General features: G+C 37.0%; 1 protein-coding gene, 1 non-coding gene and 1 pseudogene across 2 annotated transcripts in view; 1 reads left to right on the top strand and 2 right to left on the bottom strand.

Moving 5' to 3' along the window:
* Window positions 1-25,856, top strand: part of SLC2A13 (solute carrier family 2 member 13) — a 328,147-nt gene that overhangs the window by 100,481 nt on the left and 201,810 nt on the right. The window lies entirely within an intron of this gene.
* LOC105089273 (small ribosomal subunit protein eS1-like) lies at window positions 19,191-20,084 on the bottom strand (annotated as a pseudogene).
* Window positions 23,763-23,905, bottom strand: LOC116156633 (small nucleolar RNA SNORA67). The gene has a single exon (XR_004140478.1). It is a non-coding gene; the product is annotated as a small nucleolar RNA SNORA67 (small nucleolar RNA).

The following is a 25,856-nucleotide window of genomic DNA, read 5'->3' as shown; positions in this document are numbered from 1 at the left end:
AATGTTTCTTTTCTCTGGGCCAGACATACATATGCATTCATTATTTGAAGCATGTTTATCAGGAGTTACTACTTGCGGGTTATAGTATTAAATGCAGTATAGTATACAAAAGTTTTTTTAAAACAAAGGTTCCTGTTTCCAGGAGCCTGTATAATCTACAAGATAAGGTTAAACACCTAAACAAGGAGGCAGGAAATTGGGGTTCTATAACGACTGAATATAGATATACATGAACAGGGATGTTTCAGTAGACTGTATTTTCTCATTTCTCTTGAAATTATGTGGTTTTGTGTAAATACAAGGCTGACCTATCGCTGTCTGTGTAACCATGAGCTAGATATGTAATTTTATTTCTAAGTATTAAATCTCTTTAGCTTTAAAATCAGGTGACGGCTGCTCCACCCTGTTACTGTGAGGCGTGGACAGGACAGAGGATACACAGTGCCTTCTGCTGTTGGTGGGGGGGTTGCGGACAGTATGAGTTCATTGAAAGTGGATTCCTCATGCTTTGTTTTGTACAAACAAAGCAAAGTAAGTTAAGCTCCAGAAGAACGTGCCCACAGTCAAATTATAAGAAATTTATTTTTGTTCTACAAGTTATATGTAAAATGTCTTAAGTGGCTTGCCGTTATAGGTTTAGGATGATGATGAGTTCTTACACAGTGGGATCAGCTTTTCAAAAAGGCAGATTTGAGTGGGTTCAAGGCCTAGTTGTGATGCTTGCGCCTTGCGTAAGTTACTTAACATTTCCGAACTCAATTTTCTTCTCTCTAAGATGGAGATAATACTGTCTCAGAAGGCAGTAGTAAGAGATAAAGGTTCTGGGCAACTTTTGGAAATTATTTATTGTCGAATGAACGAGCAACTTTACCTATAACCTCCTGGTCAGTCTAAGACTCATACTTTGCAGTGGTTTCATGAATCTACAAGTCTTCTGATAGTGGTATTGGTTATACATTCAGTATTTTATGTCTGGAGAGCCGCCTGCTTTAAAAATCTCTGGGAATTGATGGTGGCCCTAAGGGCTTAGATGGCAGTTGTTAAGAGAGAAACTTGTGGAAGACACAGCTGCCATTGTAGCTATCATAGGAAGAACATCACTGGTTTTCTTAATTTAATAAGGGTTAAGCATGAAAAATGAAGGCATTCCCTTTGAACATCATATTTCCATATAATAATCTCTTTGGTTATGCGTCCTGAATTTATAAGCCTAAGCAATCCCCAGAGACCAGGTGGGCTGAGAGGGAACAGAGGCCAGTTAGAAGCCCTGCTGATCTTATTAGATGTGCTCCCTGGAATGTCCCAGCAGGTTCTAGGCTTGAATCAGTATTTGTTTACTGTGGTTCCTTTCAAGAATAAACTGCAGTGCACAACGGTCTCTGAATTAGAACTGAGGGGGGAAATGGCACAAATTATTGCCATAATTCGTTTTGGAAGAATGTGGGAGAGACTTTAAAAGATAGGTTAAAAGAAGCAAAGGAAGTCATAGACCATAATAAAAAAACGAACAAAAAGATCTTCAGCTCCTCCTTTATACTGGAAAACAACACAAAACAAAACAAAACAAAACAAAAAAATGTTAATCTTGTTTTGCTATAAAATTTGCTAAAGAACAACCTTATTTTTATTGGCAACATAAAGTTTAATTTTCCCTACATTTGTGAAATAATGATACACTTACTATGAGTGAGATAGGAAAGCAATGCTTTTCATCATAGTGTTCTGTCCTGTCGTTTTCTTTATACTTGTGGTGTAGTAAAAAGGTTAAGAACATGGACTCCAGAAACAGAATGTGTTTTCGTTGCAGTTGTGCAATGTTAGGCTGACCTCTCTGTGCTTTGGTTTCTTCTGTAACATGGAGATAGTTATGTGTCTCAAATAATTATTTTGAATATTGAATGATTTAATGGGCAAAGCTATGAATAGTGCTTGATACATTATAAGCTCTGTAAAAGCATTAATTTTTATTATTGAGGTTAGCCTACCAACAAAGTAACAAACAGTGTGCTAAAAGGAGTTAAATTTTTGCACACTTCTTGCATTTTTAAAAGTAGGTCTTATATAAAGAATGTGAAGTCAGAATCTAATCCACTACGTGCCGATTTATTCTACTGTCTTTAGTGAAAAGCATCTGTTTTTTTCTGTCATCATCAGAGGTGATAACTGATTTCATTATTTCAATAAATATTTTTTGAGTGCCTGTAACTTTCTAGGCATGGGGAAGAGGGTGATATCAAGATTCTCTGCTCTTAAAGAATATTAATCCATCCCTTTGCCACTCTACTGTAAATTTTAGATCTCATTCAGCCTTTTTAGAGAATAGTTCATTTTTATTCCGTTTTTTTCTTTGCATCATTTAGTAAATCTTGATGACTTGGGCTACCCTCTGATTAAATAAAAATCCATATTTTAATGGAAAAGAAGAAAAGTTTAAACGTAACATTTTTTTTTCTACCCGTTTTGGCCTCCTCCCTCCCGTCTAGTGTGCTTTGGGCATCTGCCTTATGCATTAACCAGACCTCCCCAATAGCAGAAATACCTGCTCCACCATAAAGGTCTATTTTTCTCCTTCTGGCGCCAGCAGTGGAACCCCTGAGAAGATAACATTCCTTTCTCAATCGTGTAAGGGGTCATGATGACCCACCACTCACCTTGTACTTGCAGACATCTTTGGTGCACTTTATGTATGATGCCAATATATCATTTTCCTTAAAGATAGTGGTTAATGCAGAACAGACTGGTCATATGGCCTGGGGAGATGCTGGGCTGCACCTAATGGAAGTTCTTAGCTTAAATACTTACTTATGACCTACTAATGTTACTCTCTACATGACTTGCATTCTGCCTGTTTTATAAGATTATTGTTTCTTGCATGACCACATGTGACTAAGCCCATATAAAATTACTGATGATTAGGCAACTTGAAAAGATTGATTAAATAATGAGCTATCAAGCCATGAAAGACATGGAAGAAACTTAAAAGACATATTACTAAATGAAAGAAGCCAGTCTGAAAAGGCTACAGACTGTATGATTCCAACCAAATGACATTCTGGAAAAGGCACAGCTACAGAAACAGTAAAAAGATCGTGGTTTCCAGGGGGTTCAGGAGAGGGAGGGAGAGAGGGATGAACAGATGGAACACAGGGGATTTTTAGGGCGATGAAATTATTCTGTATGGTACTATAGTGGTGGCTACATGTCATTATGCACATAGAATGTACAACATCAAGAGTGAATCCTAATGTAATCTATGGACTTTGGTTGATAATAACATGCCCATGTTGGTTCATCAGTTGTACCAAGTATGCCACACTGATGAGGGATGTTGAGGGTAGGGGAGTATATATGTGTGGGAGGGGAGGGCTATGTGCCAACTCTGTATCTTCTGCTCAATTCTTTTGTGACCTGAAACTGCTCTAAAAAAAATAAAGTCTATTGAAAAATTTGATCAAATAGATAGTTCTTTAAGATCAGTGATTGCTGGAGTGTAACTCTAGATATGAAAAGAAGCAACAAGAGGGTACCACTTCCTGGACCATCACAGACAAGAAAGACAGGCAGTCCAGAGGCTTTCGGCCACTGTGAAGAGGGGCCAGTCCAGGAAGAGCACATTGGGTGGGCTAGCAACAAAGTTGCCTGGCCTGGGAATGAGCATTCCTAGCACCATGGGACAGTTGGTCATGAAATGCCTTCCAAACAAACCTTGGTAGGAATTAAGACTGAAAAGGAAGGGACTGTAAAGTAAAGAATGTTGCCCACCATCCAGTTCTGTAAGAATCAGGTCATTAGGCACTGCAGTCGCTGACCTCAGTATACCCTGAAGGGAGTTCAGGGTGAAGATCAGGGGTGCTCTGGGAAAATAATTAGGTATTTTCAGAAGAAATTTTTTACAGACCTGATTCTTGCATCTCCTCATACTTAGAAAAGCACTAAAACCTTTAACCAAGATATCTGTTCCCAGTGACTAGCAGCAGCCTTCTACCGAGATGTATACTTGGTTGGTCGAACCCCCTTCACCAAAATCACACACATACTGACCCGCTTTACCTCTTTGGAACAGTTCTCAGAGCTTTCTGAGAGACTGTCTCCTGAATTATAATCCTCAGGTCGGTTTGAATAAAATTTTCCACTTCTTTCTTAGATTGAATACTGATTAATGTTTTTCATTGGCATGTTTTTGCAAATAGTTTCTTAGAAGCTGCCCTTTGTATATACCTTTGATTATACAAGTTTTTTAGACTTTTTTTTTTCTGTAGCTGCCACTGTATGTTTTGTTAGTGCCTCCTTCTGTCTGAAGGATCATAGAAATATCTCTCGAGGAGATTTTTTTTCTTCCAACACCCTTGAATTTAGAAACTGAAAAGCACAGATTTAGAAGTGACATCTTCTGTCAAACGTTTCCTAGCAAATGCTTTTAGCAGCACTGTCAGTCAGTCCTGATTTCAGAGGTGCGCTGTCTCAGACTGCTGAAGTGTGACTTCCTATGACGCTTTCTATTCTAGGATGGTATAGTCTGATTCCAGTCATTTGCTGGGAACACTGTGATTTGTAGTTTTGAACATTACTGAACTGATAGACTAACCAGCTACCTGTGTTTTGGAAGCGAGCATACCTGTGCCAGAGCTGTCTGTGCTTTGTTTGTTTACATTTGGAAGAATGTTTTAAAAAAGACAAGGGAAAGCAAAAGATAGGGTCAGCTGTATCCTAGTGATCTTTAGCAAGTAAGACCAAACTGATGATGTTAAAGCTAGATTTTAGGCTCATTGTGGTCACGCACATGCAGTAGAAAGATACAAACATCACATGTTTAATTGACACATATTCTGACGTTTTATAATAAATGATTATATCTCCCTTGATTATACTGAAAACAGTAACAGTAAATTGTTTGCTAATTTCCACACCTGGAGTCAAAACACTCGCCAAATGGTAAGATTAATTTAAAGAATTAATCCATTGCCAAAGAAAAATTTTGAAGAAAAAAAAGAAAAGAGTATCTGTTCCCAAATGGCAGAAGAACATCATTAAAATCTTCTCCAGCAGCAAAGACAGGAGACAGATGCTACTAATAAAATATTATGAACTGCTCATGGTTGTTTCCAATAAAACACAAATGATTTCATGGTCCTATAATTTGAACTGTCAATCTAATTTAGTAGGTTTGTGTTGAAAATCTGATTTCTAAAAAATCGAGACAAGAAGTGAATTTACTATTGTGTGCAACATTTGTGTGTGTGTATAAACTATAGGGAATATTAACCAAAAAATCTGATAAAGGAAAATTATCAACCTGAAATATCAAAAGTCACTGAGAAGTCTTAAAGTCACTCTGAGTTTAGTAAACAGAGCACCAGGAATCCCAGGTCGTAAGCCCTGCCCTGCCCATGCCTAGCTGCCATCGGCAGGGCTAGCCTCATGGACTTGCACCTTCTGCAGTTGCCTAGTGCCTTGCCCTCAGAAGGGCCCTGTGCTCAGCTCAATGCTCTGCTGTTGCTGCCTTAACATTCTTACTAATTTTTGAATGAGGGGCTCACATTTCCCTTTTGGTCTTGGCTCTAGGAATTATAGAGCCAGTCCTGGCCGTTGACAGGTTACTTCTCCAAATTTCAGAAAAGGCAGCAAAGATCCTGAGATCCAGAAATGTGACGTTCAGAGTCCCAACAAAGTTTCCTGCAAACTGGAAGCTCCGCATTCATCCTCATGCTGTGGTCGTCAACCAGGAGCAGCTTTGCCCCCTTGTGGGCATTTAGCAAAATCTCTGGAGACATTTTTAGTTGTCCCAGCTCTAGGAAGGACGCTCCTGGCATCTGGTGGTAGTGAGATGTTTAATCCTACAAATGCACAGGCCAGCCCCCATAACAAAGAATATTGGGACCCCAAATTTCTACACTGCTGAGGTTGAAAAACCCTGCATAACTCATTATTTGTGTCTCCAACACTTGGTACAAACCCAGGGAGGTTACTCAGTGTTTGTTGAACCAGTGGGTGCAGCCTGGATCTTAGGTGGTTGTATTCCTTACCGAAGAGCGCCTGAAGCACAAATCTGGTGGTTATTAAGTGGAATCTAGCATTTCCACAAGGTGCAGTACAGAGATGCTCTCGTGTCAGGCACGTCCACTTCTCACACTTAACCCATTAACTTGCAGGCTCCTGACCCTCTCAAAAGTGTCTAAAACAGTACACTCAGAGTTGGCAGATGGCTTTCCAGGATGCCCTTGGACTTCTGCTGACACCTGTTGGGCTGTCAGTTTACCAGGTCCTTGGGTTCGTTCCCAGATCTGTTCACACCACTGTGCTGGTTGCTGTCATGATGCAGTGTAGTCAACTATTACAGAAATTTAGGGAAAGAAAAAAATAAAAGAGGAGAGCGATCTCAGTGAAAACCTAAGTTGAGTGCTTTGGAAAGATTCAATAAAGGTGTCACTAAGGAAAATTGCTCTTGAATGACCTGTAGGCAAGATGACTCTCAAAGATTTGGAAGAGAGTCATTAAAATTAGACTCTTTGTTGAATTTGCATCACCGTCTTAAGTTTTCACTGTTCTGCATGGAGATTATGGACAATTGCATCTGTGGTTTTTGTCAGAAAGACAGGACTTTAGCTAGCTGATCCATGCTCAGAAAAGGGCCTGAGCCACATCAGAAGATCGCAGGACGGCATTTATAGATTTCGGGATGGTATACATTGTTTTAGGAATGGAACTTAAGATGGTTTTCTTAATAATCAGTGCATCGCACAACAGGGCTTCTACCGTATTTGCTGGTGGCAAAAAAAGAGAGCTTATTCAAATATCCCCTTTTGTCACTTCTAAATCCTAACAGCTCTCAGCTCAGTAAAGTCTGTGAATAATTTTCCTTACTCACCACCACCTTGTATCTGAAGAAGCTATTCCTTTAGTTTTTGATTCCACAAATGCCAACATAAGGTCTGTCTCTTGCCGGGTTCAGTACCGAAATGTTCCAGAGCTGCTTGCTTCCTTTTTCATTCATTTATTTTCTTCCTTAAACTCTCCATGTGCCTGGATAAGTTAGAGGTAATGTGTCACTTTCTTTAAGAATTGAGCAAATATAAATACATAATACCAGAAGTGGAGTCAAATCAGTTCATTTCAAAATACTATTAGAGTTGAGGCAAGAGACGTTTATTTGTCAGTCTGTGTGGTTTTCAGGATAGCTCTTAACTTGGTCTTATTTTGTTAGCATGCATGTCCCTGAATGGGAGCAGAGTTCTGGGTCTCTTAATCATGAGTTTGCTGAAAGAAGAAAGTGGACAACCTCTTTAATCTAAATCAGCCCTTGGTACTTTTTGTCATATCCCATATAACACATTCTTGTTATAGTCAATAATGTTTTATGTCCTATCAGTTGTCACAATTTTGCATTTATTGTCTAACAACTTATAGGCATACACATCTTATCTGGCTAGTAAAATAAAGGATTTAACATTTATGATCAAAAACATCAGGAACTTTTTAAAAAGTAGTTTAATTTATTTATTTTAGGTTTTTTTGTGTGTGTGAGGGGAGGGAGGTAATTAATGTTTATTTATTTATTTACTTTTTTAAGAGGAGGTATGGGGGATTGAACCCAGGACCTTGTTCATGTTAAGCATGCGCTCTACCCTTTTGAGCTATGCCCTCCTCCCAGTAGTTTAATTTAGCAAGTATCTAAGTATAATCTCCATTTAAAAGGTTAGCACATTAGAGATAAAGCTAAGTTCCTCTTTGCCCATCTGATACAGACTTGAAATGTGCCCTTCCAGACACGGACACACGCACACACACACGCCCCTAGAGATTTTTTTTATCATCGTGTTGTCATACTGTATGTATTGTTTAGTTATTTGATTGCTTTTAGTCAAGTTCAGTCAGTTTGGGTTGGATCTTACATAAAACTGGTTAATTCCTTTTAGCTGCTGTATGACACTCCAGATGTGAGTGGACCACACTTTATTTTTCTGTTCCTTTGTTAATAGGCATTAAAGTTTTTTGGTATCAGTGTTGTAATGAACATCCTCTATGTTTTATTGAGCACTTGTACATACGTTTCCTGAGGCTAAATCCCTAGAAAGTAGAACTGTAGACCGTCTATGTCATTGATTACAGTGTTGCCTGAATTCATTTGTTTCCGTGGTAGCTTCTTTCTTAGCTCCATGGTACATCGGACAAAAGTCACAGACTCATAGACTTTGAGGAATCTCAGATATCTTAGGTATCACCATATGACACAAAGGAAAATTTAATTTATTTCTCCATATTAATATTATTTAATATTTTTACCCTGGATATTTCTCCCACACCCCCCGGCCCTGCTTTTGATGCCTTAATAAAGTCCTTTTGGCTCTTCTGTTCTGTTGCTTCTACTTTTAGTAACAAATTTTTAGTCAACAAAATGTATTATTATAAGGAATTGTTTTAGCTGGTGTGTTACTATATTCAGCCCAAAATTAAAAAAAAAAATTTGGAAGATACTTTCTTAAAATGCTTTGAGTGACTGATTCTTCCAGAATTATACTTAGATTGGTTTAACATGGGGGAATCTTTGGATACTGTTGAATTATCTCCAAGATGGAATATGCTTAGATTCAAAACCTAGGGTTTCCTTTAAAACCAGTTGGGTGCTATAAATGTGCCATAAATAAAGGACACGTGTATGGTGTGAAAACTTTACAGGCCAATTGCCTCCTCTTGTTCCTATTTGGATAGTGTTTCTTCACCTGAATGATTATGCCACCACTCATATTTGATGGCTGCTGTGTGTGAAGTGTTATGCCCATGTTTTTCCCTTTGATTCTTACAGCAAGCCTAAGAACATGATAATCTTCTCATTTTTCAGTTGTAAAATTGAGGGAGAAGTTAAGTAACGTTCCCAAGGGTCAGCCTGTTAGGAAGTGATGGAGCTGAGAATTCAAAACAAAACTTCTCTCATTAGAGCCATCTCCAGTCTTTCGTGTCTATATAGGGCTGCCTCTCTCCCCCATCATCTAAAAACGACAAAAGTCTAGTTTCTGGAGATAGGCTTAATTTTAAAATACTAATGGTTTTTAAAAATCTTTAATTTGCTCTCAGGCCTAATTACAAATAAAATAGTTTTGCGGTGGACAGTCACAGTTAATTTTGTCTGCTTTTATTTTTTTTCCAAATTGTCAAAAGAACTTACCAAGGTTTAGAACATTTAGACTATTACTTTCATTTATTCATGAACTGTTTATGGACTTTCTGTTACGGGTTAGGCCGCATGCTTAAATTTTTTGTATGTTGAAAATAATATGTGAAAAATATCCTAAATTATTAAGAAAGAACATGAAAGTTATTGGTAATTTCATCAGCTCTGTTTCTAACAGCAGAATGAACAGCGACTGCTCCCTCCCTGAGCATGAGCTTGTTTGCCTGCAGGCGCACCGAGCGCTCCTCAACCACCGTGGGGCGGGGGAGTGGTTTAGTAGTTTCAAGACATTGCGATACTGGGTCAAGTTTAGTGAAAAGGAAAGTAAATGAATAATTGTACACATGTGTCTGTTTTCTGATTAGAATGTCTGACTCATCTTTATAAATAAGTAAACTAATTAATGGCTCACTGCTGCAAACTGGAAAAATCAGCAGTAAATGTGCATCTATTAGCATTAAAGATATTCAAATGGGATTTCCTTTTCATTATTAATGAAGAACTTACAAATATGATCTTGGTGTCTGAGAGAATAAGGACTCCTGATCCATATTTGAATGCTGTCTAGCAGACACTGCAGGGATGGGGTTTATGACTCCTGTGAAGCACTTTTTCTCCGGAGAGACCTGAGTGAACAGCTGGTTGCTTCCATCCATAGGAAGTTAGGGAAGGAGAGTGCAGTGTCCACACTTAGCTGTACTTGCCGACTCCACATAAAATAAGGAGAACTTGAATATATGTATACTCATGTATAACTGAAGCATTGTGCTGTACACCAGAAATTGACACAACATTGTAAACTGACTATACTTCAATTAAAAAATTAAAAATAAATTAAAATAAAGAAAGAATAAAATATGGGGAACTCCTCGACAGTTTTAGTATTGCTATTATTACTATTTTGGGGGCAGGGGGAGATAATTAGGTTTATTTATTTATGTATTTGTTTTAATGGAGGTACTGGGGATTGAACCCAGAACCTTGTGCACACTAAGCATGCACTCTACCAATGAGCTATACCCTCCCCTCCAGTATTGCTATTATTTTAATACGTTTTTCTTACCTTAGAATATCACAGGGATGTTTTACCAGACTCAGAACTTACTCGTTGTTTCATTGCTGTATTTTCATTTCAGTATGATTTTCTTCTTACCCTAAGCGTACACATATTGAGGGTATGATATGTGCCAGTTATTGTGCTCAGTGCTTTACATGCTTTATGTATTTAATCCTCACAACTTCACTTTGATATAGGTTCATAATGTTGACAATTGTATAGATGAGAAGTGGAAACTTAGGAAAGAAAAATGAGATTAACCAAAAATGTTACAGCTGACTGATGGCAGAACTAAAAACTTTGGCCTGCCTGTACCTGACTTGCAAAGTCAGTTTTTCTTACCATTCTCTGTTAGAGCTTATATATTTTAAAATTTATTTTTTGAAAATATTATTTTTCCAGTCTTAATGTTTTTCACAATTGACTCCTGTTAGTTTAACGTTAAACCTGTGTTATTAATTTCAACTTTATATTTTTGCCTAAGTACTAGCTAACTCTATGTAGTTGTTTTAGTTATTAATTTATAATTACTTGACAAAAAGAAGAGTATTTTAGTTTTTTTTTTTTTTTGGAATGGAGGCAATGGGGATTGAACCCAGGACCTCATGCCTGCTAAGCATGTGCTATACCACTGAGCTATTTCCTTACCCCAAGAAGAGTATTTTTGGACTTAAAATATTAATATGCTGTTTTTCTTTCTTAAATTTTCTTTTTAAATTTTTAATTTTTATAAAAATTTTAAATGTTACTTTCCATTTACAGTTATTACAAAATTATTAACTGCATCCCTTATGTTATGTAATACATCCTTGAGCCTATTTTATACCCAGTAGTTCGTACCTCCCACTCATTCATCCCTATACTGTCCCCCCATCTCTCACTGATAACCACTAATTTATTCTCTATATCTGTGAGCCTGCTTCTTTTTTTGTTATATTCACTAGTTGGTTGAATTTTTTAGATTACACATATGCAATATCATACAGTATTTGTCTTTCTCTGTCTGACTTATTTCACTTGGTATAATGCCAAGTCCATCCATGTTGCTGCACATGGCAAATTTTACTCTTTTTAATGGCTGAGTAATATTCCATTGTGTGTGTGTGTATGGGTGTATGTATCATATCTTCTTTATCCATTCTCTTTATCCATTCATCTGTTGATGGACACAGGTTATTTCCTTGTCTTGGCAATAGTGAATACACTGCTATGGACATTGGGGTACATGTATCTTTGTGGATTAGTGTTTTTGGTTGTCTTTTTCTTTAATATACATGTATACCCAGGAGTGGATTTGCTGGGTAATATGGTATTTCTGTTTTTAGTTTTTTGAGACACCTCCATACTGTTTTCTACAGAGGCTGCAGAATTTACATTCCCACCAATAGTGTACAGGTGTTCCCTTTTCTCCACATTCTCTCCAACATTTGTTATTTGTGTTCTTCTTAATGATAGCCATTCTGACAGGTATGAGGTGATATCTCGTTGTTTTGATTTGCATTTCTCAAATAATTAGCATTGCTGAGCATCTTTTCATGGGTCTGTTAGCCGTCTGTATGTCTTCTTTGGAAAAATGTCTATTCAGGTCTTCTGTCCATTTTTCATTGGGTTATTTGTTTGTTTGTTTGTTTGTTTTTTAATGTTCACTTGTATGAGCTGTTTGTATAGTTTGGATGTTAACCCCTTGTGGGTCACTTCATTTGTGGATATTTTCTCCTATTCTATGGCTTGTCTTTTTGTTTTGTTCATGATTTCCTTTGCTGTGCAAAAGCTTTTAAATTTAACTCTGTCCCATTTATTTACTTTTTGCTTTTATTTCTTTTGCCTTAGAAGACTGATTCTCAAAAATTTTATATCAAAGAGTGTTCAGCCTATATTTTCTTCTAGGAGTTTTATGCTTTCCACTCTTATGTTTAGGTCTTTAAGCCATATTGAGTTTATTTTTGTTTATGGTGTGAGGGAACATTCTGATCTCATTGTTTCACGTGTAGCTCTTCAGTTTTACTAGCACCACTTACTGAAGAGACTGTTTTTTCCTCCATTGTATATTCTTGCATTCTTTGTCATGTCAGTTAACCATAGGCATGGGTTTATTTCTGGGCCGTGTGTTCTGTTCCATTGATCTATTTGTCTGTTTTTGCGCCAATATCACATTGTTTTGATTACTGTAGCTTTGTAGTATAGTCTGAAGTCTGGGAGGGTTATAACCTCCGGCTTTGTTCTTTTTTTCTCTTAAGATTGCTTTGATAATTTAGGGTCTTTTGTTTTTCCATACAAACTTTAGAATTATTGTTATAGTTCTGTGAAATATGTCATGGGTATTTTAATAGGGATTGCATTAAATCTGTAGCTGGCTTTGGGTAGTATGGCCATTTTAGCAATATTAATTCTTGCAATCCAAGAGCTCAGAATATCTTTTCCTTGTTATCATCTTCAGTTTCCTTCATTAATGTTTTAGAGTTTTCAGAGTATAGGTCTCACCTCCTTGATTAATTTATTCCTTGGTATTTTATTCTTTTTTGTGAAATTTTAAACAGGATTTTTTTTTTTTTTACTTTTTGTTTCTGATAGTTCATTATTAATGTATAGAAGTGCAGCAGATTTCTATATACTCATCTTGTATCCCGCAACCTTGCTGAATTAATTTATTAATTCTAATAGTTTTTGCATGGAGACTTTAGGGTTCTCTATATAAAGTATCATGCAACCTGCAAATAGTGACAGTTTTACCTCTTCTTTTCCAATTTGGATACCTTTTATTTCTTTTCTTTATCTGGTGGCATTGGCTAGGGTTTCCAATACTATCTTAAAAAAAGGCAGCAGGAGTGGGCATCCTTGTTTTGTTCCTGAGTTTAGCAGAAAGGCTTTCAACCTTCACCTTTGAGTATTATGTTGGCTGTGAGTTTGTCATAAATTGCCTTTACGTTGAGATGTGTTCCCTCTGTACCCACTTTGATGACAGATTGTCATGAATAGATACTGAATTTTGTCAAGTGCTTTTTCTGTGTCTATTGAGGTGATTTTTATCCTTCCTTTTATTAATGTGCTGTATCACACTGATTGATTTGTGAACGATGATCCTTGTGTCCTGGTAACCATCAGGGCAATGGTGGCCTCACAGAGTGAATTTGGGAGTGTTCCCTCCTCTTCAGTTTTTTGGAGTAATTTGAGAAGGATAGGTATTAGTTCTTCTTTATATGTTTGGTAGAATTCCCCTAAGAAGCCATCCAGTCCTGGACTGTTTGCTGGGAATTTTTTTTTTATTATTATTATTACAGGTTCAATTTCACTTCTAGTGATCAGTCTGTTCAAATTGTCTGTTTCTTCTTGACTCAGTTTTGATAGGCAGTATGTTTCTAGAAATTTGTCCATTTCTTTTGTGCTGTCCAATTTGTTTACATATAACTGTTCGTAGTATTCTGTTACATGATTTTTTTTTTGTATCTCTGTTGTATTGGTTGTTATTTCTCCTCTTTCATTTCTTGGTTTGTTACTTGGTCCTCTCTCTTGTCTTCTTGCTGAGTCTGGCTAAAGATTTATCTTTTCAAAAAACCAGCTCTTGGTTTCATTGATCTTTTTTAAATTGTTTTTTTAATTTCTATTTTATTTATTTCCTCTCTGATCTTTATTACTTTCTTCTCTCTGCTGACTTTTACTTTTATGTTCTTCTAATTCTTTTAAATGGTAAATTAGGTTATTTGAGATTTTTCTTGTTTCTTGAGGAAGGCCTATGTGGCTGTTTACTTCCCTTTTAGAACCATTTTTGCTGCATCCTCTAGATTATGGAAAGTTGTATTTCTGTTTTCATTTGTCTCAAGATATATTGTGATTTCCTCTTTGATTTCATCATTGACCTATTGATTTTTTAGTAGTATGTTTTTTAGTGCTCATGCATTTGTTTTTAGTTCTTTTTGTGATTGATTCCTAGGTGATACCAGTGTGGTAGAAAGGAAAATGCTTGGTACAATTTCTGTCCTCTTAAATTTGTTGGGACTTGTTTTGTGGCCTAGTATGTGATCTACCCTGGAGAACATTCCATGTGCACTTGGAAGTATGTATATTGTGCTGTTTTTGAATGTAATGTCCTTCAGATATCTGTTAAGTCAAAGTGGTCTACTGTGTCATTTAAGACTATTGTTGCTTTGTTGATTTTCTATCTGGATGATCTATTGATGTCAGTGGGGTTTTAAAGTCCTCTACTATTATTGTATTATTGTCAGTTTCTCTCCTCGTGTCTGTTAGTATTTGCTTCATATATTTTGGTGCTCCTGTATTGGGTGCATATTGTTAATGCCATATTGTTATAACATTTATTTTAAAGTCTGTTTTGTCTATTATAAGTATTACTATCTCCCACTATCTTATTGTTTCTATTTGCATGAAGTATCTTTTTCCATTCTTTCACTTTAGTCTGTGTGTGTCTTTAGCCCTGAAGTGAATCTCTTGAAGGCACCATTTTGAAGTGTATTGTTTTTATCCAATCAGCTACCCTATGTCACATGATTGGAGCATTCAGTTCATTGACATTTTAAGTAATTATTGATAAGTATGTTCCTATTGCCATTTTATTACTTGTTTTCCAGCTGTTTTGTAGTTCCTCTCTGTTTATTTCTTTTTTGTTTGTTTCTTTCTCCTCTTGTGGTTTGGTGATTTTATTTAGTAATCATCTTGGATTCCTTTCTTGTTTTTTTTTGTTTTTTTTTTGTTTTGTTCTGTTTTTGTTTTTTTGTGTGTGTGTGTCTTTTACAAAAGGTAAAAGGTTCATAAATGAACCTTGAGGTTCATAAATGTTGACCTGTAATTATATCTTCCTGATTTAAACTGATAGTTATAAATTCACACACACTGTAAAAGATCTACATTTTTTTTTTTTACTTCTCTCCTCTGCGTTTTGTGTTTTGATGTCATGTTTTACATCTTCATTCTTATCCCCTTACTGTTTATTGTGGTTATAGTTGCTTTCACAGTTTTTTGTCTTTTAGTCCATGTACTGCCTTACTTAAGTGATCCTCAGCCCTTACTGTATATTTGCCTTTCTTCTTGGAATTGTCCCTTTCCTATAGATTCTTACTTCTTTTCCATTTAGAGAAGACCCTTCAACATTTCTTTCAGGGTGGGTTTAGTATTGCTGAATTCTTTTAGTTTTTCCTGTCTGAGAAGTTCTTCATCTCCTTTTGTTCTAAATGATAATCTTACTGTGTAGAGTATCCTAAGTTGCAGCTTTTTCCCTTTCAGCACTCTGAGTATATCATGCCCCTACCTTCTGGCCTGTAAAGTTTTTTCAGAGAACTCAGATGATTGCCTTATGGGGATTTTCTTTGTATGACTCTTTGTTTTTCTCTTGCTGCCTTTAGAATTCTCTGTATTTTTAACTTTTAGCATTTTAATTATGCTATGTCTTGGTATGTGTCTGTTAGGGTTCATCTTATTTGAGATCCTTTGTGCCTCTTGTACATGGATAATTATTTCATTCTTTAGGTTTGGGAAATTTTCAGCTATAATTTCTTCAGATACATTCTTGATACTCTTTGCTCTCTTCTTCTTCTAGAACTCCTTTCATGTGAATGTTTGCAAATTTGATATTATCCTTGAGATCACATATGTTGCACTCATTTTTTTCATTTTTCTTTCTGTCTGAAGTGTTCTTTGGCTGATTTCCATTATTTTGTCTCCCAGATCACTTGTGCATTTTTCTGTGTCATTTAGGTCACTATTCATTGCTTTTAAAGTGTTTTTTTTTTAATCTCAGATATTGAATTATCTATTTTTGATTGGATTTTTTTTTTATATTTCCTAGTTCCTTGTTAAAATTATCTGTGTTTAGTACAATTCTCTTCCCTAATTCAGTTAGCATTTTTATTACCAATGTTCTGAATCGTTATCTGGTAAATTGTTTATTTATGTTTCACAGTTTATGTTTCTAGGCGTTTTCTCTTGTTGTTTGCACTAGAGAGTAGTTTCTCTGCCCTTTCATTTTACTTGTTTCTCTGTCTCTATGAAGTTAGTTGAAACAATTACCAGTTGTGGTATTGAAGGAGTGTTCTTACTTCAGAGCATGACACCAAACGCATGTGCCCAATTCCTTTGGTGGGAGGACTGCATTTGACGTGGATGCCAGTCATGTCTTTCCTCAGGGTGTGCTGACAGCCTTCACCTTGATAGATGGTGGGGCTGGAGGTGGAGCTAGACCCTGCTCAGGGTTGAGGCAGGACCTCCTCTCTGCTTAGTGACTATCACCACCCTGTCAGGGGCAGGGTCTGCTCCCAAGTTGCTGGAGTGGAAGCCCTGAGGGTCAGTCTCGAGCTGGCTCTGTTCCCAGTAAGTGTATGTTTTTCCTTCTCCCTGTACTGGGACCTTTGCCCTAATGCAGGGGAGTAATGATGAAGCAAATGGGGCTTGAGTGCTTGCAGTGGTCCAGTGCTTGCCTGTGTAAGTATCCATTATTTCACTCAAGGGAAGCCCACGGTTGTGTCTTTTCCCCAGTTGTGGCTGCCCCAGACCTAGTGCTAGTAGGCTGTAGTGTGGAGTGCATGGGACTGGAGCGTTCACTTGAATTGGACTGGGCGGTGTGATGTGGCGGCAGCCACTAGGACAAATCTCTCTCCACTCTTCCTGAGGGCAAGCCAGCACCCATGCACTCCTCACAGATGGAGTCCAGGCATCTCCAGCCTTACTGTCTGCCGCAGACATTCTCTAGTCAGTCAAGGGAGGTTGTCTCATATGCATAGGACCCCAGGACTGAGAGATGCCCACTTCCCAGGGTGAGTGTCTGCCCATCCTAGTTCCCACTTCCTCTTAGTCCCCTCCCAGAGGCACAGGTTCCCTCCTGATCACTTTTCTTCCTACATGATTACTTGTGTATCTCTCTTACAGCCCTGGTTGTACAGAGCCCTTCTGCCAGTTTCCAGTGAGCTTCCCAAGGGAACTGCTCTCCACATAGACTGTATTTTTGATGTGTTCATTGGGGGAGGTGAGCATCATGTCCTCTTACTCCACCATCTTGATCTCTGTCTAAATCTCACACTCTATTCACATTTTGTTGGTTTTACTTAATGTCCTTTTTTTTCTGTCCCAGGATCCTATCAAGATACCACATTACATTTAGTTATCATGTCACTTAGGCTCCTCTGGGCTGTGACAGTTTCTCAGACTTTCCTTGATTTTGATGACCCTCAGAAAAGAGGAATGTTGGTCAGATATTTTGTAGAAAGTCCCTCAGTTGGGATTTATCTGATGTTTTGTCATGATTAGACTGAGGCTGTGGGCTTTGGGGAAGGAGACTATGAAGATACAGTGTCATTGTCATCACATCATATCAAGAGTGCATACTGTCAGCGTGACTTGTCAGTGCTGATGTAACCATGGTGCACGTGTTCTCCCCCACCCCCCCCTTCTGTACTGTACTGTTTGCAAACAAGTCACAGCATAGCCCTTACTTAAAGTTTGGAAGTTACAGCCACCTCTTTGAAGAGAGGTATCAGCATAATTATTTAGAATTTTTTTCACATGGGAGATTTGTCTCTTTTCCTCTATTTATTCAATCATTTGTATATTCAGTATGGACTCATGAATATTTACTTTATACTTTGTGTTATAATCCAATATACTCTATTTTGCTGCATAATGTTTCATCTTTGGCCTCCACCAGCTCTTTTAGTTGGCCCTTATGTCCCTCCAACATACTCCTGTTATTATGGGAGTTTTGTTTGGTTTTGTTTTTAGCATTTCCTTAATTTTGGACTCTGCTCCACTTGAAGAATAGTATTAGAAACCAAAGTCTGGCACTTGCTGTGTACATTGCTATTTAAGTATTGCTTCTGGGCCCTCTCAGCTGAGAGCAAGGAATTGTGTGTGTACAATTCCATGTAGATACACGTATCCATAAGCCATATGTAACCATGTGTATTTCTGTATAATTCAAATGTATTTCATATATATTTCTGAATAGTAGTGGTAATAGTGTACATGAAATGAGAACAGAGGGGAGAAGAGACATGACAGCTGAGGAAGAGAAGAGGATGAGGATGGTTTGGACAAAAATTCTAGAATTAATGCTCTAACCCTAGTTTCTGACTGTCTCTGTCTCTCTTTCTTTCTATAAGGCAGTTTTGAAAATTTACCCATTTAGGAAGATTTTAAAAACATACATAACTAATAAAAAGACAATAAAATATGGAAGGCTGGTATTTGTGATGAGTTGGCTTTAAAGCTTGTATGTCATAAAACTTCTACAAGGAATTTTATTCTTTTTTAAACATTCTTTTTAATATGGGATTATATTTTGAAATCCAGGGAGAGAGAAATAGACTGTGAAGGGAGAAGGAGAAAGGAAGGCAGAGAGAGAGAGTAAGAGATTAATCAATTCATTGGGTAATATTGCCACCTCCCGGACTTGAAGGATTTCTACTGAAGTATTTTTCACCTTCATATTTATGACTGAGGCTAAGATATCTTCATCATGTTTTTATATGGAGGTGGAGCAGGTTTGATTAAGAACTCTGTCCCTTATTTCCTGGGTGAACGTGGCGAGTGACTTAACTTACATGAACCGTAATGTTTTGATTTAAAAAAATGGGAGTAGCAATATCTATCTTGCTGAGTTGCTGTGAAGATGAAATGAGATGAAGATTGTAGAGCACGCTGATTGGCACAGAACAGAGAATTACCAAGTGTAATTTCCAGCTTGACTTGTGTGCTGAATGCCATTGAAAGGTCCAAGGCTTTGCACCATTTACCTCATATGTCTTTGGGAAGCTGGATTAATTCTGAGACTTGGGTATGACTTAGATCTGGCAGTATATGTGCTTCAAACTTATTGTCTGCTCTGTTGAAAAAAATAAACATTTAGTTCAGTGTTCAGTTTTATCTCATATTAAATTTTACGTATGAGAAACTAAATTTATAGAGCGTTCAACAGTGGGATTAGTTTAAATAATGAATTCCCATTATGCATTTGAAATTGTTTGAATTGTTTTACAAACTTGGAATTATACATTTGGTCACATCATTACACTTTTTTTTGGCAAACAAGACTTTTTATTTGTCCCTATTAAAAGTCTGAATTTTAAAGCGATTCTTGGACTGAGGACTCATATACTTCAGCTTGCTCAACTTTAACACCTACCTCATCCCCAGTAGCTTTTCCAGAATGACTACCTTCCCCATGAAATTCATTTGAGTTTTCCCAATTCAAATGAGGCTTCTTTATTATTTTTACCTTTCTAATGACTACATCATGGAGGGAATAAATAGATTAGCAAGTCTTTTCTATATCTTTCCCAATGCTATCTGGAATCATTTTGTTGACCGATTATTTCAAGTCATTTGTCTGCACCTTTCGGGTCATGACTTCCATTTTTGTCTACATTTGGTGGACTTGCTGGTGCTGAGCATCAGAAGTCTTCTCAGTCTGATTGCTGCATTTTGGTTTTTTAGTAAAACCAACACAGAACAGAAAAAGCAAATGACCATCAGTAGCCTTGACACCAACATGATTTCAGTCATGATCTGATTTTTTTTTTTTTTTTTTTTTTTGACCATAGAGCACATTTTGTCTTGAGTAAGAGTCACATCATGGAAGTTGGGTAGTTTTTTTGCCTGGAACATCCTCAGTAATTAGGTTGAATTTTCTAAGTGCAACTTCATCATTCTGCAGACCAGTAAGTCTCACTTCAGAAACCCTTGAGGCTACCAGAGCAATTTTGATTCCTTTTGCGTTCTTGTGACTAGTGTTTACCCAGTATTTTGTACATATTGAAAATAGCTGGTTTTCACACCATGCCAGTTTTTCTTAGAAAATGGATCAACCTTTCTTGTTGGCTCCCTTTTGCCACTTTTCATAAGATGCTTGTTTTTGCCAACCAGCAGGTGCTGCTCAGAGAGCCAAAAGAGCACATCGTTTAAATGTATCCTTTAAGTTGAATCCCTTAAGCCCTTGACTGTCTTATTAAATGAAATCCGTTACCACCTTTGTCTCATCTGAAAGTTCTTTTTGCCATGGAATGTAACAAGAAAGATAATAGATGATAGATATAAGGTAAAGAAGGCTGCAGGTGTGAAGATTCCGGGATTCAGGCATAGAAATCTCTTGAACGAGGGGCACACCTCTCTGCCTACCCCTGGGATAAAGGTCTTGTTGATTCACACAGCCAGACTCCGCTGTTTCTCCACAGATCACAGCAGCTGGGCCAGAGGCAGATCCTGCAGCAGCCATGCATTCAGCTGTACTGAGCCTTCTTTTCCCACAAGCTGTCCAGGTCTGATGAGGGGCGCAGGTCACCAGCCTACGTGCTTTCTTTCCTCAGCGTCTGCATTTCTATTTCAGAGATCTTGCTTCACATCCCTACTAATAAGCTTTTGTAAGGGGACCTCCTGGTCTGTTATGAAAACATGTCCCTAACCTCACCACTCTGGGAGCTGAGGAATTTTAGATTCAATGCATTTCTTAAAGTAAAAACCCAAGACTTATTGAAGTTTTTTTCTCTTGGGGGGAAGATTTGCTTTTTTTTTTTTTTTTTCAAATATCAAGAGTTAAGGCATATCAAGGATTTGCCTTCAATAATTCACCTTAGTAGAATTAGCTACTCTACTGCACAGTGTGCCCAAGACTTAGATGTAAGGATTCAAGAATCTCATAGGTGTTTGCCTTCAGGGCAACTCTGACTTTCAAGTTTGGTTCTTGCTATCAGCTCCCATTCATTATTTGGTTGACTGGTGTTTTTATCTCTTCTCTTCCTTGGTCCTTGGAGATAACCCATTACTTTCTTAGGAAGCTAGAAGTATTAAAAATCATATGAGTTGAAAATCATCTTCTAGTTGTTTGGAGTAAGTCATACATTGTTCTACTTAAGGCAGAAGTTAATTCATAAGCTTTCCTTTCATAAGTATTGCTCTTTTAAAAATAAATTTTTATTTCTGATTACGTAACTTTTAATCTACAAAATTTTATTTGGTGAACTGTCTTTTAGTTTCCATTTCTAGATCAGTGTTTTTCACACATTTCTGTCTCACCCTCATTATTGTTCAGTCATTCTTCACAGGAGAGGAGGGTGGAGGTGGGACACAGAGCAGGGCTGTGAGCCTGTGACTGATATGCCCATTAAGTGAGCATCCTTTGCTCGCCTACAAGTCACAGGTATAAATTATTGACCCATAGTTTGTGTTATGAATAATCATACTTTACACTGAAGATTAAAATCTCATGTGGTATATTTTTTGCTCTGCTGAATTCCAGTATAGAAGAATGATGATTTTTTTCCTCTGTTAAATCTTTATGTGGGCTTATAAACCCTCAAAACTGGTGAGTCACCACAGTTTTAGTTGATCCAATTTATGTTGAGGCATGCAGTTTCTGGAAAAGTCATTTTTTTCCTAGGTACTTTTTATTTTACCTTTGATGACTGCAGCTTTCAGAGTCCAGGAATTAGACAGATATTGATATGAGAAATTGCAGAATGAATGAGTTGATTCTAACTTGTGTTAAGTCAGGTGGCCATCTCTGCAGAAAAATTTCAGAATCTCTGTAATATGAGTCATACAAGACAGAAATATCTCTAACTCCAATATCCACCTTACAGAAAGCCACGTCATCTGATGGTGTAACTGGTGACTTATGTTACAGTCACCTGAAATTGTTCATTGCAAAGCAGTCTTCTGAGATGATTTTTAGGTATAGTTAATTCTGTTTTTACCATCAGAAGAGTCTAAAACAGTTAGACTTTTTTAATAGTCTAAAACTCTTTGCGATTCATTAGTAGCGACCCATTTTATGTCGCTAATGGGTTATTGCTGGTAAATAAGTAGACGGACCTGTTCGACAGATAATAAAAGGTATTAGCAGCTGTCAGAATTTGGAGTTCTTGGAACTAGTATCAGAGATTCATTCATTTAAAAAGCAGTAATTAGAGTTGACTCTTGAACAACATGGGCTTGAACTGAGGGGGTGGACTTATATGTGGATGTTTTACAATGGTAAATATTACAGTACTGCACAGTCCATGGGTCCCTGAATCCACTGATGCAAAGGAACTGCAGATACATTGGGCTGACTAAAAGTTATATGCAGATCAACCCCAGTGTTATTCTGTACTTGTTTTTAAAGTACCATGCCCCATCTGTGCAATTTCCAGATAAAATACTCTTATATATATATATATATAAAGTGGTAAAGTAGCAAATGTTTAGTTTGATTTGTAAGTCACAAACAAGTTAACTATTTTAAATCTTTTTTTTTTCATTTTGGAGTAAAGGGAGGTATAAATAAAGCAGTAACAAAAAGAAACTAATAATTTTTACTACAAAGAATTAAAAATTTCTAACTTTCTTTACTTAGCACTTTGTTACAAAAAGCCTCCAGAAATTTTACTCTTGAAATTGCTGACAATATGTTTACCTTTTCATGATGTCACACCATCTTAAGAACCATCATGATTTGTCAGACTGGGTGCCTCATAAAAATGTCAACTGTGTGTTTGTACTTGACAGCGACTTTGAAGTATTCTGATTGAAAATAAATTTAATAAGGGAGACTCATCGTACAAACTTGTGGTTGATTTAGTATGAAAGAGGCATTTGTGAGTGTTGATTAGTAAAACAGAGTAAGGCCAATTGATGGTTATTATCCCATACATTGTTTCATGTTAAAGGTGTTTCAGTGTTTATGTTGTTCAGAATAGTATTTTTCTCTGAAAAATACATTATTTTGATGAGACAGCATGAACTCCAGGTGGATAAGTGAGTAGACGTGGACAAGATGATTTCAAACTGGGTACTTTCAATTACTTAGTACAAATATAACTATTTTTGTTTGCTTTTTGAAAAACTCAGCATTCAGGCTGTACAATAAACAGACTTTGAAAATATGGTATTTCTTTCTATGTATTGTAGTATCTACTGAATTTAAACCCTATATAAAGACATGAGTCAAAATAGAGAGAAAAATGCAAAAATATTGAGCATCATGAAGAGTTCCGTGTATTCTGTCTCTAGTCTCAGTAACAGCCTTGTTCACTGCAATGTAATGATAGAATTTTATCTTAATAGATGCATCTTAGTGAACTACGGATACTGAAACATTCCTTTGGGTCAGATCAATGCTCTGTATAACATTTAATTCTTTTAATTTTGGGGGACTCGAAAATTATATTCATTCATTCATCTTAGAAACAGAGAAAAATATGGCAAAGGTGTCTATCCCTGGATTCCCTCCTCTTCTTCCTCAGTCTCAGAATTAGGCGCTGGATGGGCTCCACAGGCCTGCGGGATGCACCCAGGAACGTTGAGGGCCTAGCCCTCAGTGGGTGTGTCGTAGAAGGTCTCCATGTCCCATGTGGTCCTCTGGTTGTTTTTTGTCACTATGGTGATACCCACACCCTTATGGCCAAAGCGTCCACCATGACTGATTCTATGGATGTAGTTTTCCCAGTTGAGAGGAGAGTCATGGTTGATGGCTAAAGCAAACGGCTGTACATCAGTGCCTCTGGCCCATGTCAAGAAAGACGACAACTTCAGTATGTGGATGTGACAGGGACACTTGGGCAAATATGTAGGCAGACAGATGTCAAAAGGAAACATCCCCTTACCCTCACAGACCTTGGGCATGCCAGATTTTATCCCAAGTTGCTATGTTTCTGGGAGCTTGGGGAGCACTAGTTGGCCTGTTGGAGAGGGGGACCACCGTGGGAGGACATAGGATTTAATATCCATGAGTGATCAAGTGAATATTTTGTGTAAATGGACAGTAATGTTCATGCATGGGTAATATTGGAAAGTTACCAACATAGTGTTTGATCTACAACCTTGTATAAGCTCTTACCAGGTTCCTGTCTCTTCCATTTATATTGCTAACCTACCGAATCGCTTAGCCACAGGACTTAAGAACCAAGTACTCTTAATTGGTGTTTCATCACCTTTTTCTTTGTTATTTGTATTTGCTTTTATGTATTTCTAAAAGCCGCTTTAAATTTTGTGTGTAATAAGGTAGATATAAAAAATTAAAATGTCACTGTATAAAAAGACGCTAACAGCCGGGGGAAGGGGGGGGGCAACATGATCACTTACTCCATTTATGATGTTCATTTGATAAAGATGTCTAGTTGCTTGGAAGAAGTGCAGCTTTTCTTGTTATTGACACATGAAGTTTGATTCGCTCTGCTGGCTGTTACAGAGGAGACGTTGCTGGGTGGTGGGATGACTCATCAGGAGTTTTTAGAATAGCTTGACTTGAATTCTCTCTTTCATATTATGCTTAAAGGTCGATTTCCAAAAAAATTAACATTTTGAGTAAAATTCTGAAGGTTATATAATTCATTCATTCTTGTTTAAAACATTTTTAAAAAATCAAGATACAATTCATATACCATAAAATTCACCTTTATTTATTATTTAGATAGTATTACTATCAAACAGTTGTCTATTTGGTCCACATAATTTTGGCCCATCAGAGATGTACCTTTTCTCAAATAACAGGATATTATTATGTCACTGGCTTGCAAGGAGAGTGAAAACCAGCTTTATGAAACCCCTTCATAAGGCATTTTTGTAACTAGTCTATGCTATCACCCATATCAATGCCTTTTAAATTTTCTTCTCTATGTTTTCCTTTCTCTGTAGACTTGAACTCTTCAAGGGAAGGGATTATGTCATATTCTTAGAGTCCTAAGGACCTAGGAGAGTGCCTGGTTTGTGGCATGTGCTCTGCAGTTTTGTTGCATGGAAGAGTGAATGAATGAAGCTAATTTTTTCTTGTCTTTTTTTAAGACTCTCAGAGGAAATTCCATCATCTCATTTGTTACTTTGATGTTTAAGCAGTGCATCTGTTTAGAAATTTATTTCTGTTGCTCTTATGCCCATTTCTCCTCCTCTTTTCAGTTGTGGTAGGCAATATCTCATTCTTCTTTGTCTTCAGAATTAAGGCAGTAGAGTGATGAACAGACACAGGCTTCGGAGTCAGACAGAGGTGGGTGTGAATTGTGTCTCTGCCACATTTTAAATATGGGTTATTGGGTGCATTACTTAACTTCACTGTCATCTTTTCATTTGTAAAATGGATATGAGATTGTACCCACTTCATAGAGTGGTTGTGAGGATGAGTCACATAATGCACATGAAGCACTTAGCCTGGCACATAATAAGTGCTCAATAAAGCAAGTTTTTATTGTAGTTGATATTTGATGGTTGGTTTTTCCTTCATCCTAAATAAGCATAGTTTCTTTGACCTGATCAAAGTTTAATTGTCCAGTGGTTCAATTGTTGTCCTTAATTTCAGTTAGCAGAAGAAATGTTCATAGCCTAGTGAAAAAGTGTGCTGTAGATTAATAAGATCATCTAGTTATTAGGTTAAATTTTGCCTTGTATTATTAATTGTGGAAATTTCTTTTGTTACTTTGAACTTTTATTATATTTACCAAGTTACTTGATCTAGTGAAATAGATTTGCAACAAAAATGTTGCTTCTAAAATTTAAGATGATTGGTATCTTAAAACCACTATATTTGTGGAAGTGGTCAGAATTATTTTTATTTCAGACTAAATTCATTTTGTGGTTATGTGTAGAATTTCAGCAAATCTAATTTTATTTATAGATTTTTACATCCCAGTGGTGCTAAATAAAGTGAATTTTGTAAGATTATAGTTT

Source organism: Camelus dromedarius, chromosome 11, assembly GCF_036321535.1.
Source record: "Camelus dromedarius isolate mCamDro1 chromosome 11, mCamDro1.pat, whole genome shotgun sequence".
In the NCBI taxonomy this organism is placed as follows: domain Eukaryota; kingdom Metazoa; phylum Chordata; class Mammalia; order Artiodactyla; family Camelidae; genus Camelus; species Camelus dromedarius.
Note: the sequence above shows the minus strand (reverse complement) of the source record. Positions and strands in the feature narration are given on the sequence as shown.